The sequence below is a fragment of the Manacus candei genome, unplaced genomic scaffold (assembly GCF_025592945.1).
Source record: "Manacus candei isolate 608988 ecotype Guabito, Panama unplaced genomic scaffold, ASM2559294v1 h1tg000028l, whole genome shotgun sequence".
In the NCBI taxonomy this organism is placed as follows: domain Eukaryota; kingdom Metazoa; phylum Chordata; class Aves; order Passeriformes; family Pipridae; genus Manacus; species Manacus candei.
The window spans coordinates 37929132-37944771 of record NW_026138076.1 but is presented as its reverse complement, the minus strand read 5'-3'; the positions used below and the strand labels follow the sequence as shown (position 1 = coordinate 37944771).

Genomic DNA, 15640 nt, shown 5'->3' with positions numbered 1-15640 from the left:
GGCGGGGGACTGGGGTTGCCTCTGGGGCACCTTCCGCGCTGCGACACCACGGGCACGTTGCCGTGGCGACCGCGCCGCGCATCCCTCCGGCCCGTCCCGGCGGTGGTGGGGGGCACCTGATCGTTTTTCCTTCCTTTTTATTTTTTTTTCCTTAAGTTTTCCGCGCTCCCAGACCACGCGGGAGTCAAAGCCGCTTCCAAGCGCCAGTATAAACGAGCAGAGGCAAAAAGAGACACCCTCGGCGTTGGCCCGGCCGTCCCTCACCCGCTGGGGAGCGGAGCATGACTCGGCCCCTCGGGATGCGCTGCCCGGGCACAGCTCGGTCCGCCCGGCACCCCGCGGCGGGCAGGGCGGGGCAGTCCCCCCGCCTCGCCCCGGGCACCTGCCCACGCACCCACCCCGATCCTCTCCGGCGCCGAATACACTCGGTGGTGCGCGTGTGTGTGTAAGTGCTCACGATCCCTCCACCCCTTACCTCCGCGGCGGCGTCTGGGGAGCCGCGGGCGCACCGCCGCCGCGGACAGGGATGACCTTGCGGAGAAATCCATCATCCGGGCAGGAAAACAAGCCCTTCCTCGGGGTGTGCGGCGGCGGCGGCAGGAGGGCGGGAGCGAGGAGGGCTGCACTTGAGCGGCCCTTCCCGCCGCGGGGGCAGGAGGGAGGCGGTTCGTGCCCACTACGACAAGAGGCTCGGGCAGCCCGGCCCCGGCCAGGCTCCGCCGCCGCCCGGGGAGCTGCGGCTCCCGGCCGGCTCGGGGAGGCGGGGAGCGCCGGGGCTGCGGCGCCGGGCTCCCCTCGCGGCCGCAGGGAGAGCGGAGCAGCTCCCGCGGGCAGCCCCCGGTCCCCGGGGAGGGGACCGCAGCACACCCCGGCCGCGCTCAGAGCCCGCACCCCGCCCCGAGCCCTCCCAAACGCGGAGGGCGCGGACACGTACCTGCTTCCAGGGAGACATTTCCCACTGACGCCAGCCCCACCCCAGGCCTCGCCTGGCTTTTATAACCCGGGAGCTGCCGGCTCCTGTCCTGCAGCAGGGGCTGGGCAGGGGGCCCTCGGCAGCCCCCCAGGAGGGCTCGGCAATCCCGCCAGAGCCCCGGGCTCGCTCTGCGTTGCCGCCTCCACCAACCGCTTCTCTCCAGCTCCTCAACCAAAACTACGAGCTTGAGCTGCTTCACGGCAGAGGAGCTAGAACCTCACATCCCAATTCCACCAATTCCGTCCACCTGTGTTGGTCTTGCATGTGTCCGCGGAGGAAGCGTGCCCACAGCCAGCCAGAGAGGCACCTCCCGAGCCCTCTGCCTGCCGGGTGGTACAGGTTTGCGTGGGGAATTGCAGTGTATGCAAATACGCATCAGCCCTTGTCACGCTTTCAGTTCGGATTGTTGGTTTTGATAGGCAAATTTGGCTTCCTGTATGAAGCAATGCCCTGTTTGCCTGCAGAAAAAAAAAAAAAAAGAAAAAAGTAGATCCAAGCAGCAAAAGATATTTTGGCTTGGAACTCTTTAATTATCTGGAAATCTTTGATCTAATTTCGGTTTATTCCCACCAGAGTGGAATTTTATCTCTCCCTGCTGCAATCACAGGAAATGGTTCTGCAGTGCCCGGAGAGTCAAGTACAGGTTTTCAACTGGGAAGATTTTAATACTTCTGCCATCATTTAGGGATAAATAGGAGCAGGATTTCAAAGAGCTACAGGACAAGCTGGGAGAATTCTGTTGCAATATGGAAGAGATTGAGGGGGAAAAAAGAACAGTTGACTAGGGGACCTAATAAAATAACTTTAATCGTCGTAGATATCAATGGATCATATTCCCTTGATCCATATGCATGCACCCATTCACTTCTTTGCCAAACACCCTCTAGATCAGTTATTGATCCTAAATCTCTTCAACTCATGGGTTAAGTGATTATGAAAAACATCTTACATTTCCTACCATAGCATATGTAATTTCTTGCCTAACAGTGGCCACTAAGATCAGCATGTATTTATGTAATAGACATTCCTGAATGTGGCTTTTTGGCAGTTATCTGACCATGGAAAATTTAAGTGATATTTTCAATATTCATGGACAATAACCATTTTTTTACACGTGACAAACCCAAATCAGCAGTACTCTTAAGAGCCTGAACATCCCAAGCATGAGCGAACCTGGAAGGAGAGGAGTGGAGAGAGCATCAAACTTCATCAGGAAAAGATTTATAGCACTAGCGCATCCAAGGCTTCCTAGTAGCTTTTTAGTTTGTTCTCTTCACCACCTTGCTGCTTTTTTTTGGTTGCTCTGGAGGGCTAAATAGAGCCTGGTCCTTACACTGCTCATGTCTGAATCTGGAAGACAAGGTCAGGTTGGCAGTCAGCATTCAACTCCTTTTCATTATTCTGCTAAATGACCTATTTTTAAAGAAACGTTGCCAAACTTCCTAGAATTAATCCTGCTACCATTGACATTATTACAGTGGAACTTCCCGTTTTTTGATAAAGAAGGAGAAAGGCTAAATGATGCAATTTCCTTTTGTCAGCAATTGTACTTTTATGAAGAGGTAGCCATCAGCACTTACAGACCTTGCAAGGACTTTGTGGGACCTCAGGGGCTGCTCAGCAAGGGATAGCTACAGTTACTGTTGTTTTCATAAGCTTTCCTAAAGATGACATTCCTTATCTGGATTCTTAAGAGAGACCCCTTCTCTTAATAATACACCCTTTGCCTGAGATATAAAATAACAGTCTTGGCATTCAGCTAATTAATTCTACAAGCTAGCCAAGCTTCTGGTGTCCTTTAATGTAACTTTAACACCCTACAGCCATCTTTTCCTTTCTTCATCTTTCCAACAATGTCCAAGTCACTAAAAAATATTAAAGCTATTCCTTTCAATAGCAATCTTCCCTGTCCAGGAAGAAATAACTTGCCAGAGAAAGGTGAGATTCAGGCTTCTTTCCAGGCAGACCTTATTTGTCTCTGAAACAATTTGCTAATTTCAGCTGCCTTAGTATTTACAGCTAATGCTTTCCTCTTCTGTGGAAACCAACTTTGAAATTAATTGAATTGGAAACATGGTAGGATTTTCAAGTGCTTGTAAGAGAGGTGGTTGACAATCCAGTCTTGAAAGTCGCAGCAATAAGAGCCATATACATTCAGCTGAAAAGACGAGGAAGCTTTTTTATGGGCTATTTTAGGGTTATTATAGCCATGATGATGATGATGATGATTTTAGGGTTTTGAAGCACCTTCAGAGCATGTGGAGGACTCAGTCCCAGAACTTGTGGGAAAGGAACAACTGTCATTGAGACAAAAAAGATAGGAATTGGGAGCATTTTGCTCCAAGCCCCTCCATGCCCATGCACCTCAAAAGTAGTGCCCAAATGTTTTCCTGCTCTGTTCAGGTAAAACTTTCTTCTGCTGTACAGCATTACTGAAAATCCCCATGCTGCTCTCAGCAGTCATATCTGAGCACTGGGTCTACTTGTTATCATCTAATGGACAAGGAAATCCAAGAGGAAAGAAGGCAATAATATGACTGGAATACAGCGCAACTAATAATTTTTTCCCATGCCCAATAGGGCATGGATGCTTTAGTTTCCAAATGCAGAGATCACATCTCAACACATCAATGCGTCACCATATCAATGCAAACCAGAAATTTAGATTATTCTGATTTATCTGAATTTTTAACTCAATCACTTGTGAGTCATGGCCAATGTACTATTTTCCCATCCTTTTTTCTTCTTCCATCTCCAACTATATGCATTTATTTTATGTCAACTTTTTGTAGGTCTTAACACAGAAAGCATTCATATAGAGGGCAGCACATAGATGGTTGCTTAGCTTTAAGCACTCTATTTAGCACTTTAAGTAAAGTCAACAGAACATGCTTGAAATTAAGTATATGTGTAGGTCTCAATAATATTAATAATAAAGAATACAACCTTTTTAACTTGCTAGTATTGACTGAGATAAAAGCATAAATTTAACTGCAGAGGGTTTTGTCTTTCAATATGTGTTAGACCTCACATATGCTCAGGGCAACAGGAGCCTGGATTTTCTAGGAGCTGCCAGAGTACAATCAACCATCAGAATGACAACCACACTTCTACAGTGTCTTTGAAGACTTTTGTAGAGTATTTTAAAATTTCACCTTCAAACTATATCACTATTTGGCTAAAAGAAAGTAAATTCTTTACCATAGCTGAAAAAAATAGTGGTAGTGGCATAACATTGTGAGATGTGCAGTTGGCCTAAACTAGTGTAGTTTAATTTACTTCAGCAGTGATAGGCAAATTTATGTTGGTGTGGATTAGGCCTGTTGCTATTGCCCTGCTCCTGCCATATATCTCAATATATTTTTGTATTTTGAGTTTTACTGACAGTAATACCAAATTTAAATTGTGTAGAAATCTTTTTTTTTTTTTTAATACAGCATCTTTCGTGTCTTCTTTAGGAAAAGCAGTTAAGAATACTTCAAAAAGTAAATTAAAGCATAACTTTTCCCAGTTCAAGGTTGAGTTGAAAAGGGCAACGAAGAGCAAATTTGTGAATACAGTCATTTAACATTTATACTTTTGTGAAGACACTTCCCATTAATGTGAAAAACAAGTGAATGACTGGATGAATATGTTTCTTTGGGACTGGGAGCTGAGCCAAAAAAGGTGCAAGTCCTCTGGTATGATAGTTGCAGTTGACAGCTGTATCATTAGAGACAAATGTATCGAGGAAGAAAACCATACCATACACAGAGTGACTTGATGCGTGTGTTTTGTGATCATGCACTTTATGTATAACCAGCAGAGCAGAGTAAACATTCGTTCCACGTGTTGCACAGCACCTCTCTCTCTCTTAACCTCTCACATACCTAATGGGCTGTACTGGGCATCTCACAAATGGATGCACTGTTTAGCCACAGTAATAACCCTCCTGGATCATTAGACTGAGGCTGATAACACAGTTTATGGCTAGAAATTATAGGTTCTGTTGGTCATAGTTCCCTTAAGAATGTTTCCCTTAAACATTATTGTCTTTATAAAACTACTAATAAAAGGGATACGAAGAAAACTTCATGGATCAAATAGTATGCCATTGTGAGAGAACTCAGTATTTGGAGTGTTTTACTGTTTCACAGTGGTTCTAAAACCCTAAGAATCCATAAGCTAGCTGCTGTACCTCAGGCATCTGTGTCAAATTTCAGTTAAAAATATGTAAGAAAGTGAATTTTTACAGCATTGTGAAAATGTCTTTGACCCTCACCATGCACCTCTCGAGAGCTTTTGCTTCTGACTGCTGTAAAGGTCCTCACAGGAACTTTAAACCACCCCAATACATACAGAAGGGACAGCATAGAAGGGCATAGGCAATCCTGGAGGTTCTTGGAATGCATCAGCTTCTTCACCTAAGTGATAGAGAAGCCAAAGAGAAGAGGTGTTTGGTGGACTTCGTATTCACCAACAAGGAGAGGCTCTCTGAGGATCTGAAAGTCAAAGGCAGCAGTGACAATCAGATGGTGGAGTTTGGGATCCTGAAGGGAGGCAGGAGGGTAAAAAGGTAAAAAGCACCCTTACAACCCTGGATGTCAGGAGAGCAGACTTTGGCCTTGCCAAGGGTCTGGTTGCTACAGTCCCATAGAATAAAGCCCTTGAGGGAAGAGGGGCCCAAGAAAGCTGGTTAATATTGAAGCATCACCACCTGCAAGCTCAGGAGCAGTCTATCCCAAGAGTTGATAGTGGGTCCAGTCTTTCTTTAAGGTGTTCATCAGTATATTGGATGAAGAGACAGAGTCCCTCCTCAGCAGTGTTGCTGATGACACAAAGCTGGGAGGAGTTGCTGTGCAGCCCTTCAGAAGGACCTTGGCAGCTTGGAGAGATGGGCAGAGAAGAACTGAAAGGCAGTTTTGCTGTGATGGTGACCAAGTACTGACACTTGCCCAGAGAGGCTGTGGAGTCTTCATCCTTGGAGGTATTCCAAAGCCATTTGGATATGGTCCCAGGCAACTTGATCTAGGTGACCCTGCTTGAACAGGGGAGTTGGACCAGATGATCTGCAGAGATCCCTTCTAGCCTCTAGCAGTCTGTGATTCTGTGATTCCTTTGTTATGATCGGAACCTTTGGTCAATGTGCTGTGACATTATGTTTTCACCCTTAGACTCTATGAAGTACAATTGGGTATGATTAATTTCCCATTCTGCTATTCCCATTTAATACATATTCTGTGTATTCATTACTGTGTTTCTACATGTGAAACAGGCCACACAGAAAAATAACCTCCTTTCTCAACAAATTAAAATAGGCGATTTGATGAGTCAGTAATTTATACTGTTTACCTCCTTTTATGTCAACAATACCGAGACCTGGAACAACCCATAATCATAATGATTATAGACATAATGAGCTGATTTATTACGTAGTCACCACATGGTATTCTGGTGCATATTCAGCTGTAATGATGTCAAACAATACGACTGGAAAATCTATCTGCTCAGACAACCGCTGCCTAGTGTGAACAATAAATTAAGCTAATGCAGTGTCAGATACATGGGGTCTCTGAATTCAGAACTCCATCTCTACTTGCATTATGTATATATCAAAAGCCTTTGACATTTTTAGAGTTTCAGGAGAAAAGAAAATCAATCAGGGATTCTTTTCAGGAGTGGTTATGGGTGCTGAAGGTAAATGAAGTACTCTTCCAATGCAGTTCTGTGACATGGGACCACTTACAGTTGTACATTTTCACTGAGTTTAAGAAACTGTTCTGGTTCTAAGTCTAGTTCTGCCTACTTCCTTGGCTGTACAAAGTGTTATTCCAGAGAGGAACATCCTTTGACAGGGCTACTGCAGCTACTTTCATACCTGTGCATTTTGTTGCACAAGACAGAAACTTCTCATGGTACCAAAAGAACCATTCTCTGGACCACTACCAAACTTGTTTATGGCTTACAGCTGCCTTCCCTACAACGTGGATTTTTATGCTGATTCATACAGCAGGTGAGATGAAAAGCAAATGTATTAGATGCTGCAAGGTGAGTAGATAAATGATGGATAGCATAAGCATGAAGAATAAGTACCATGAACAGTAGAGAGTAGAGATAAAAAGAACTGAAGATGAGCAGAGGCTTTTGCTTAAATATAAAGAATGTAAAAAACCCCCAAGAATAACTATATATATCATAGGTCAGTGTAGAACTGTATGCCCCAAAAGAAAAAAAGTCTGGATTGAAACCACTTGTTAATATGATCTCTAAACGTGTAAGTGCTGCATTGGAACAGAAAGCCTTACAGTAATTCCATGTAGCAGATAAAATAAAACATCAGGTGTTTCTGTTTCCTGCATATATTCGCTAATTTTCATCAGAATCCTGCTGACATATGGTCTGAACTGTCTGTGATGCAACTGTTGCTTTGTGAAACAGCATTCCTGGTTATCATCTTTGAGTTTGCCTGTGTGTACATTATTCCTGAATTCTGTATAAAAGTATCTGATTTACTTCCTCTTGGCCATTCTTTGTGTTGTTGTATCTATCATCAGAATATATCTATCAGTCGTCTATCTATTATGTTGTTTTATCTAAAATAAGGAAGTCAAATCTTTACAGATTTTTCCTTTTTCATTCATCTATTACATCACTTGCCCAGCCATGGTTCTAATAGCATTACTAGTATCAGAAACAGGTAAAAGCTGTTCTTTTATCTGAATACAAAGAAATTATATCTTTGGCTGAAAAGGTTTAGCTGTAGCTCAGTTGTGTTCAGGGTAGCTGTTTCTAGAAGCTGAGCTTGGTCTTTTTAAAAAGTCTGTTTTGTCTTTTTTTGCTCCTTTTCTTACCACAGAAGTAATTATCTCCACTTGATCAAACCACTACAGTTTCTCAATTTAAAGCAGGTCAGGCCCTGTCCTCTGTTTCTCAGGATTACTTTCTGTTTGAGCTTTCATGCAATGCTGTAAGCAGCTCAGTCCATTCACACTGGGCACCTTCATCTTCAGACTCAGCCAGCCCCATTCAGAGGGCTGCCCAAATGGACACAACTGCACCTTCCCTCTGGGGTCTTCCAGGAGAGGCTTCACCACAGAGCTCACACTGGCTTAGTTTCATGCAAATGGACAAGGTTTACCTGGGAGTTTCTCCCTTCCTCTTTGTCCTTGTACCTCTTTCTGCTAGGCTGATTTTACACTCTTTCTTGGTTATTCTCCTTTTGTACTCCTTCCTAGCTACAGGAATCATCCAAACACTGTCACTAGCATGAAGTACATGAATCATTCAAGCCAGGACTGAACCGATCCACTGGGACATATAGGGGGCCCATTCTATATGATGACCTATGAACCTAAGGAAAGCATTTTGACATAGGCTTTCTGGAGCATAGACCATCACTGTTTCCCATTCAAGTTCTAGGAAAACACATGTCCATTCTGGCTGTAGGTGGATTGCATTAGGGGCAGCAGCATGGTTATCACAAGATGCTTAGTCTGATTGTTATTTAAAGGTGTTTTTCCTCTGGAGTTTGGGACATCCCTCCAAAATATGAACTAGTCAAGGTTCAGTGATTTATGGGAAGATTTGGAAGATTCCTGTTTCACAGCCAGGGAGTAAGAAGATATTTTTATGTCATTGCTGAGGAAATATGTTGTCAAAAAATTGTCTTTTAGCTCAACACAACTGACAGTGAAGTCTCTAGGTGATTACTGATTTCGGTGGACAAGGCAAAAATCACAGAATAAGTCACAGATGGCAGATGAATAAATGTTTTACTATCCCTTTAAAGTCAACATCCCCTTTGTATAATTTCAGAAGAACCTTACCTTGTCTTTGAGCTAAAAAATCTTCCAACTCCTGTTAACCAGGGAAAAGGGCAGGGATAAATAGCTGAAATGAATTCTAATAATTTTATATTAGCTTGCATACTGATAAGATATTTGAATGGTTTTCAGCATGGAAAAAGAAATTAATTTTTCTGTCTATATCTAATGGGAATTTAATGTCACATTGCTTTATGACAGAAACTTTGATTAATTAGCAGCATTCCGAACTCAGAAACTGATGGTCTGTGAGTTTAGCTTGGCTCAAGAAGGTGATTATTTTAAAAACCACTAAGACTTGTTATTTCTTGTTAGAATCATATAATCTGTTAGGTTGGTAAAGACATTTAAGATCGAGTCCAACCATTAACCCATCACTACCAAGCCCACCACTAAACCACATCCCTAAGTGCCACATCTACACGTCTGTCAAATACCTCCAGGGACAGTGACTCCACCACTGCCCTGGGCAGCCTGAATGAATGAACCTGCAATAGAGGCAATTTGCAAAGCTAAACTGCAATCCAGCAGTGAGCCTTCCTGTACTTCCTGCTACTGGGACTACCCATTTACTAGGTGAAAAGTTAGCTGTGATGTTTGGTGTGTGCTGTGGAATTTTTCCTTCCTATGAAAGTTCAGTTTAAATACTGCTGTGCCAAGATTGGAACAACAGAAAAAGAGAAAGCAAGGCACTTCTCTCCAATATTTTAGACATGTCAACACATTCAAGACAACTCAAAGTGAGGTGCTCAGAGTAGCATCTCTCTTTTATCCAGCATCAGGGCTAAATTACAGAACTTCTCAGTTCCACAGGCCAACCTTAAGTAACGTCTCCTCTTGCAGTTCTGTCCCAACATGTCATTTACCTGACCATGTCCAGTCACTTCCTCTGTCCTTTCCCTCTAGAATTATTAGAATGAGGCACCTTCTACTAGTGAAGATGTTCTAACCTCTTCTTTTGAAGACAGTATCAAAGCTTTCCTCAACAGATGTTAATCCTCTCACCTGGCCATGAATACAAATGCGCTTTACAGTGTAGCTTACCTAAGAATCATCTCTTTTCTTCAGATAGCAGAGGTAAGACTAATTTTTGTGAAAGTTCAGTTAAGCATTTCAGGCATATTTCAGGTAGTGACAGCACAAGAAAAAAAAGCATTGGCTTTATGAAATAAAGTCAGGCACTATAGCTGACCAGACAACTTCAGTTTATTGCCCATGGTGTAGAGGTAAGGAAAAAAACTTTAATTCTTATGTTATACCTGACAAAAACAAAAACAAAAACCAAAACCAACAAACAACCCAAAACAAACAAACAAAACAAACAAACAAACAAACAACAAAACCAACCAACCAACCAACCAAAAAACCCCAACCCCCCAAAAAACCCAACCCAACCCAACGCCCCAAGAAAAGAAAAGAAAAGAAGAGAAGAGAAGAGAAGAGAAGAGAAGAGAAGAGAAGAGAAGAGAAGAGAAGAGAAGAGAAGAGAAAAGAAAAGAAAAGAAAAGAAAAGAAAAGAAAAGAAAAGAAAAGAAAAGAAAAGAAAAGAAAAGAAAAGAAAAGAAAAGAAAAGAAAAGAAAAGAAAGAAAAGAAAAGAAAAGAAACCCCACCATGTGTAAGTCGTGTTATATTGGTCTTAGGAGGCACTGTACTGATAGTGATGAAAACTCCTCAAATTCCAGAAAGATGTGATATTTTAGAAAATACACTATCTAAAATACGCAAGCATGGGTCTGTCTTTCATTTATTCCCTTACCATTGTTATTTGCCATTCTTCTTAGTTGAAGACATGCTACTCTGTAGCTAAATGGTGTTAAGATCAATGCTATGTGTGTAGCCAAAGGCACTTGCTGGCACCATCAACAACACTGAACCACCACCACATATAAGAGCAAAACCCCCCCATCCAAAACTGTAAGGTAGAAACAAATTACCTGGATGAGTATCTGAGAGGCTGAATATTTTAGAAAAACTTTCTTAAAGATACACTTGTGGGCCTCACTACAGTCTAGAGATTAGCTACCAGAATATTCCCAATTGGCACAGAAATGTGAGTGTTTTGGAGCTGGAGGACTCCAAATGTCTCATTGTGCTTTTGGCTATGAATCTGTTGTAGGCTAACAAATGACTAAGGCTAGCTCAAGTGCTATATGAGAAAGATATAAATGGTGCAGTGGTTAGGGCACTGGATTCTGACATTATTTTCTATCCATTTGAGCATGATCATAGATCTCCTTCACGATGTTAGTCGAACCCTTGGGGTGCTGGTTTTCTACTTTACAGGATAGTTGCTCAAGAATAACAGAATTGGGAGCTATTTGGAGCAAAGGAGATAGCTCTCTGTAAAACAGGGCTGCCAGGTTTTCAGAGACGTTTTTCTTCTTTGCCAAGCTTGTAGTGGAGTAGGACATGCTTGAGTACTGTGATCACCGGAGCTGACAGAGGATTCAGTGTAGGTTTGCTTTTTCAGAGCTGTTGTTGTGGGAAACAGCAAGAGGCAGGAAAACCAGTGATGCTCATATCATCAGTCAACTTTTTACAAAGTCTGCAGGTTTGATATTTGGGAATAGAAACTACCTGAAACCTGTATCATATACAAAATGGTGTTTAATGGATAGGAGCATTTGGCAGGTTCTCTAGGGCTTCTCACAAGGCACACATGGAAGAAGCCAGACAGCTCAGGCTGAGGATCTTGTGCATCTCTGTCCCATCAGAGCAGTTTGTTTTTCCCCATTCCTTCTGTGAAAGGTCGACTGATCTTCCTACCTGTGAAGCCTAAGGTGCTAATGTCTACTATCTTCCAGGAAATAGAAATGTTAAAATCAAAGGGCTACAAGAGTGGCATGGTTTGGGTTTTATATTGAGAAAATCTTTTTGACATTTCTAACAGCAGCCCTGTTAGCAGCCTTATGCCCTGGGGCTTTGCAAAGGGAAGTCACCCATTTGCCAAGACAGCAGAACAAGCATGACAAAATCTGTTCTGCTGTGCTCTGGTGAAGCAGCTGCTGAGTATTATGGGATACATACTGACACTGTGTTCCCTTGTCAAATAGCACAGAACTGTTTCCTGCCTGACAAAACTCTCTGGACAGCCTAGTAATTTCCCCCAATCCAGTTGTCAATTCTCCCAGTCTTCTACCTCTATAATGGCCACGAAATCCTCTATTTCCTCTTACACCTGTATTAAAAACAAAGACAGGTCTCCACTGGATCACATTTCTCCATGCTCTCATTGGGAATGACGGAATGACCTCAGCCCTCATGTGATTGCACCTTTCATCCTCCTATATTTTTCTTATTTGTTTTAAATTGTTATGACTCACTTGCCATTTTTTCCCTCCTGTGATGGCATCCTGATGGGATAACTCCAAAATCAGAGGCCTGGGACTAGTCCTGCCTTCCTGCTCATCATCAGATTCAGCTGGTGTGAGATCCTGGATGCGGTCACTGAACAGGATGCCAAAGTAGTGAGAGTGTAAGGCAAATAAAAATCCTCTTTCCTCTATTGCTTCCATATCATAGATGAAAAACTGAAAAGTTCTCGGTTATTATGGCCAATGCTTTCTGTGGTTATATACACAAACATATACACAGAAATAGATAACCTAGGCTAAGGTTTTCCATGCTTACATCCTCATTCTTGTGTGACTGGTTGCTTCAAAGGAGCTGGACCTCCCTATTTTGTTTTGATGCCCATTCCCCAAGATATAACCACACCAGATTTGAATAAGCAAACTGTACCTGTTTTTCCTGCCAGAGTGCTCTGAGCCATCCTAATCAAAGTGAGGCCCAGTGGTTGTAATACTGTAAGAAGCAGTCATTATCAGTAAACTGAAATCAATGAATCTCTGGCAATTTAAGGGGTAAGATTTGCCTTTACCAAAAGGGAAAGCCTTAAAGCTTATCTGAAAGGTATGGCAAGACACAGCAATCCTCAGCAGTCATAAAGCTGTCATAATGGGCTGAAGCTGAAAACTCTGGGCTAAGTGGGTGTCCTGGGGACTTACAGGATGGCACTGCCAGATAAAGAGGCCTCCTGGTTGCTATAAAAACCCTGAGAGGTGAAGCAGGTGGCTGCCACAAAGTAAATATGAAACTGCCCTCCTTTTACTGGGTACTGAGAGTTGTAAATAGCAGGGAACGAGGTAGTGACATGAGCCAGGCTGGATCCTGGGAAGACACACGGAAGTCCAATCAGAAAAAATTCCTGGGCTTTCAAAACCAATTGTAAATTAATTAACTCTCTCTCAGTGTTACCTTTTTGTAATACTCAGAAATGCATGTTTCTTACTTTCAGCAAAATATCATGCTTTTATGACACTGAAATAACAAAAATTTTAAATTTGTAGGAGCCTTTTTAGATCAGCTCTTTGCCTAAGTATAAATCACATGTCCTCATTGGGGGGGGGGGGGGAAAGGCATAAATATGACTTGACATTCTTATCATGTATCCAGTTCCCAACAAAAAGATTTACTGTGTTGCTCTCTGGGAAACATTCTTGTAGTTGAGGGACTCACATAGAAAAACTCAGCTATGAGACAACCTTATGTGTCGGAGAGATGTACGTCAAACTATAATAATCTCCATAAATCTATAGTATATTAACTGCCAGATTGCAAAGGATGGATAAGACTCTGCTGTTTTTCACTTGACTTTGACATAACTACCATAAAAGCCATATACTCCACAGAACATTGTGATGTTTGAGAGGCTTGTGGCATTAAAATTTACTAGAGAATGGCTTACTATTCCAAACAGAATATTATAAGGCAGTGAATTCTTTGCTAATATCTCAGTGTAATTGAAAAATTGATTTGTATGTGGTTAATGTTATTTGCAGCTGCAGTCATTACAGATTTGCTCTACTTCCTTTTAGCCTACTTGTAAATGCAGAAGTACCCTGCTTCCAGGAGCCACCAATATCCAGTTTCAGGAGTCACCACAGAGATTTTTTTCCACTGGAATGTCCCCAGTTTTGTAAGAGTATGCAACTACTTTACATTTTTCTGCTCCTCTCTGGAAAGGGTCATATTGCTCATTGACATAGCAGCCTGAGAACTCTCTTCAGCATAGCAAATTTGGCTGTGACTAGTCTTCAAGTGGCTTGTACTAGTGGACACAAAGACAGCAGCCTGTAACAGTGTACAACCATTTTGACACTACAGTCAATAATAAAGCCTCATCCTTTGCAGATCCTTCGGGAGAAACTCTGCTCCTGTGTAATTTTTTTTGAGCTCAGCATGGCATCAAACATTAACACAGACAAAAATAAACAATAACTTTAGTAATTAATGAAGACAGTCAGTATTGGTAAGTCTTTTTATAATAAGATAAATGAGTTTGCTATTGATACTAATGGCCATAGGATTATCTTCCTGTACACATTAACAATTTTCTATTATGCATATGCATACAAAGAATTCATACATTCTTTGCACTAGAATAAATGGCAGGCTGCTAGGAGATGTTCTAAATGAGCCCTGGAAAACCTTGTTGAGAGACTGAGAACTACTTCTTCCTGTGACCCATCCTTTCCTACAGGAATTGCCATCCTCAGGTCTGAGAGAGTGAAGTATGTGATGCTTAAGGCCATCTTTATTGTGATTTTAATAAAAATCTTTGAAGCCTCAGGCATTCAAGGAAATATTTCTTGGCATTGACTTCATTCTACATACAGAAAGCTGTGGTAAAGGAGTGAAATAGGCAGATAGGGAGGTGAAAAGAAGAAGTTACAGCAGGAAGTGTCACAAGTCCATTTATGAGTTCCTTGAAAACACTTGTTGGGACTCCACATGAGATCATGCTAAGAGCCCTTGTGCTTAGTTGTTAAAGAACCCTTACTTGTTAAAGTGGCTCTTTTCTGTTAATGATAAGTCTGTGTCATGAACTTCTTAATTCATTCCTGTGAGACTCAGACATGCATTTGTCTATGCTAGTTTTAATGTAGTGACTATCTTGCTTATCTTTGAACTAGGTCCCTGTCTTGAGTGCTGGGAGTTTTCTTACTGTTTCTCTTTACTGGTTCTCTTTTTTTTCCTCCTGTATCAATTCTCTGCATTTATTTCTAGTTATGCCAATTACTAGAATTGTAATTCTAGTGTGTGTGAAGTGAGCACTGAATTTATCATCATTGCAGAATATTGCCAAGGAAGTCTTGGGTTGCTATGGCTTCTATCAAAGGTCACGATGCAATCTATACCTTTTGCAGAAGATTTTCTGCTGTTCCTTTCTTTTTCAGCCTATGTTTACCTTTTGCTGTCCCAATATATTCTCATTGGATGATTTTGACAAGTCTTTTGACCAACAAGCAAGCATCACTGTCACAGCAAAATGATACTGACAAGAACTTCCTATTTTGCCTGTGTTCTTTAAAGTGTGGCCTTTGGAAGCATCTCAACCAACCCATAAAGCAGAGCACGTCCTGTACTTTCCCTTAGACACTGATGACTCTTCAGCATCGCTGCCCATGAGCTTGCACATATCCACCAGCAGCTAAATAATTCAATGGCTGCTGAGGGATATATTGGAAAAATTCAATTGGTCTTCTAAAAAGTGTATATTAATGAAGTGTGTCTATTTATGAAAGCACTTCAATAGGCAGCAGGAGAATTGTTGAGAATTCTGCCAAGGGCAACCAGTACAATTTATACTGCTAACTGAGGATATTAGTCACAACTAGAAGAATAAATTGGATATCACCAATGCACTGAATGACTCTTGAAATAGGGGTGGGGAATAGAAGAAAAAATAATATCCCAAAAGCATTAAAGAATCCATCAAAGAGTTTAGACTTTTTATTAAAAACTGTAATCAAAGCTGGATCCCATTGTGATCTAACTCTAGCTTAATGGTTGGTAATGCTT

General features: G+C 42.0%; 1 protein-coding gene across 2 annotated transcripts in view; it reads right to left on the bottom strand.

The window, feature by feature from the left end:
- Positions 1-1311, bottom strand: part of GPRIN3 (GPRIN family member 3) — a 34844-nt gene extending 33533 nt beyond the window's left edge. The window contains exon 1 of one of the 2 annotated variants that reach the window (XM_051789755.1): positions 935-1311. The gene's annotated coding sequence lies outside the window, so the exon portion shown is untranslated. Of the gene's footprint in view, positions 1-475; positions 688-934 lie in introns of those variants that run through there. The other variant, XM_051789754.1, reaches the window with a different exon arrangement.
- Between the last annotated feature and the right edge of the window lie 14329 nt (positions 1312-15640).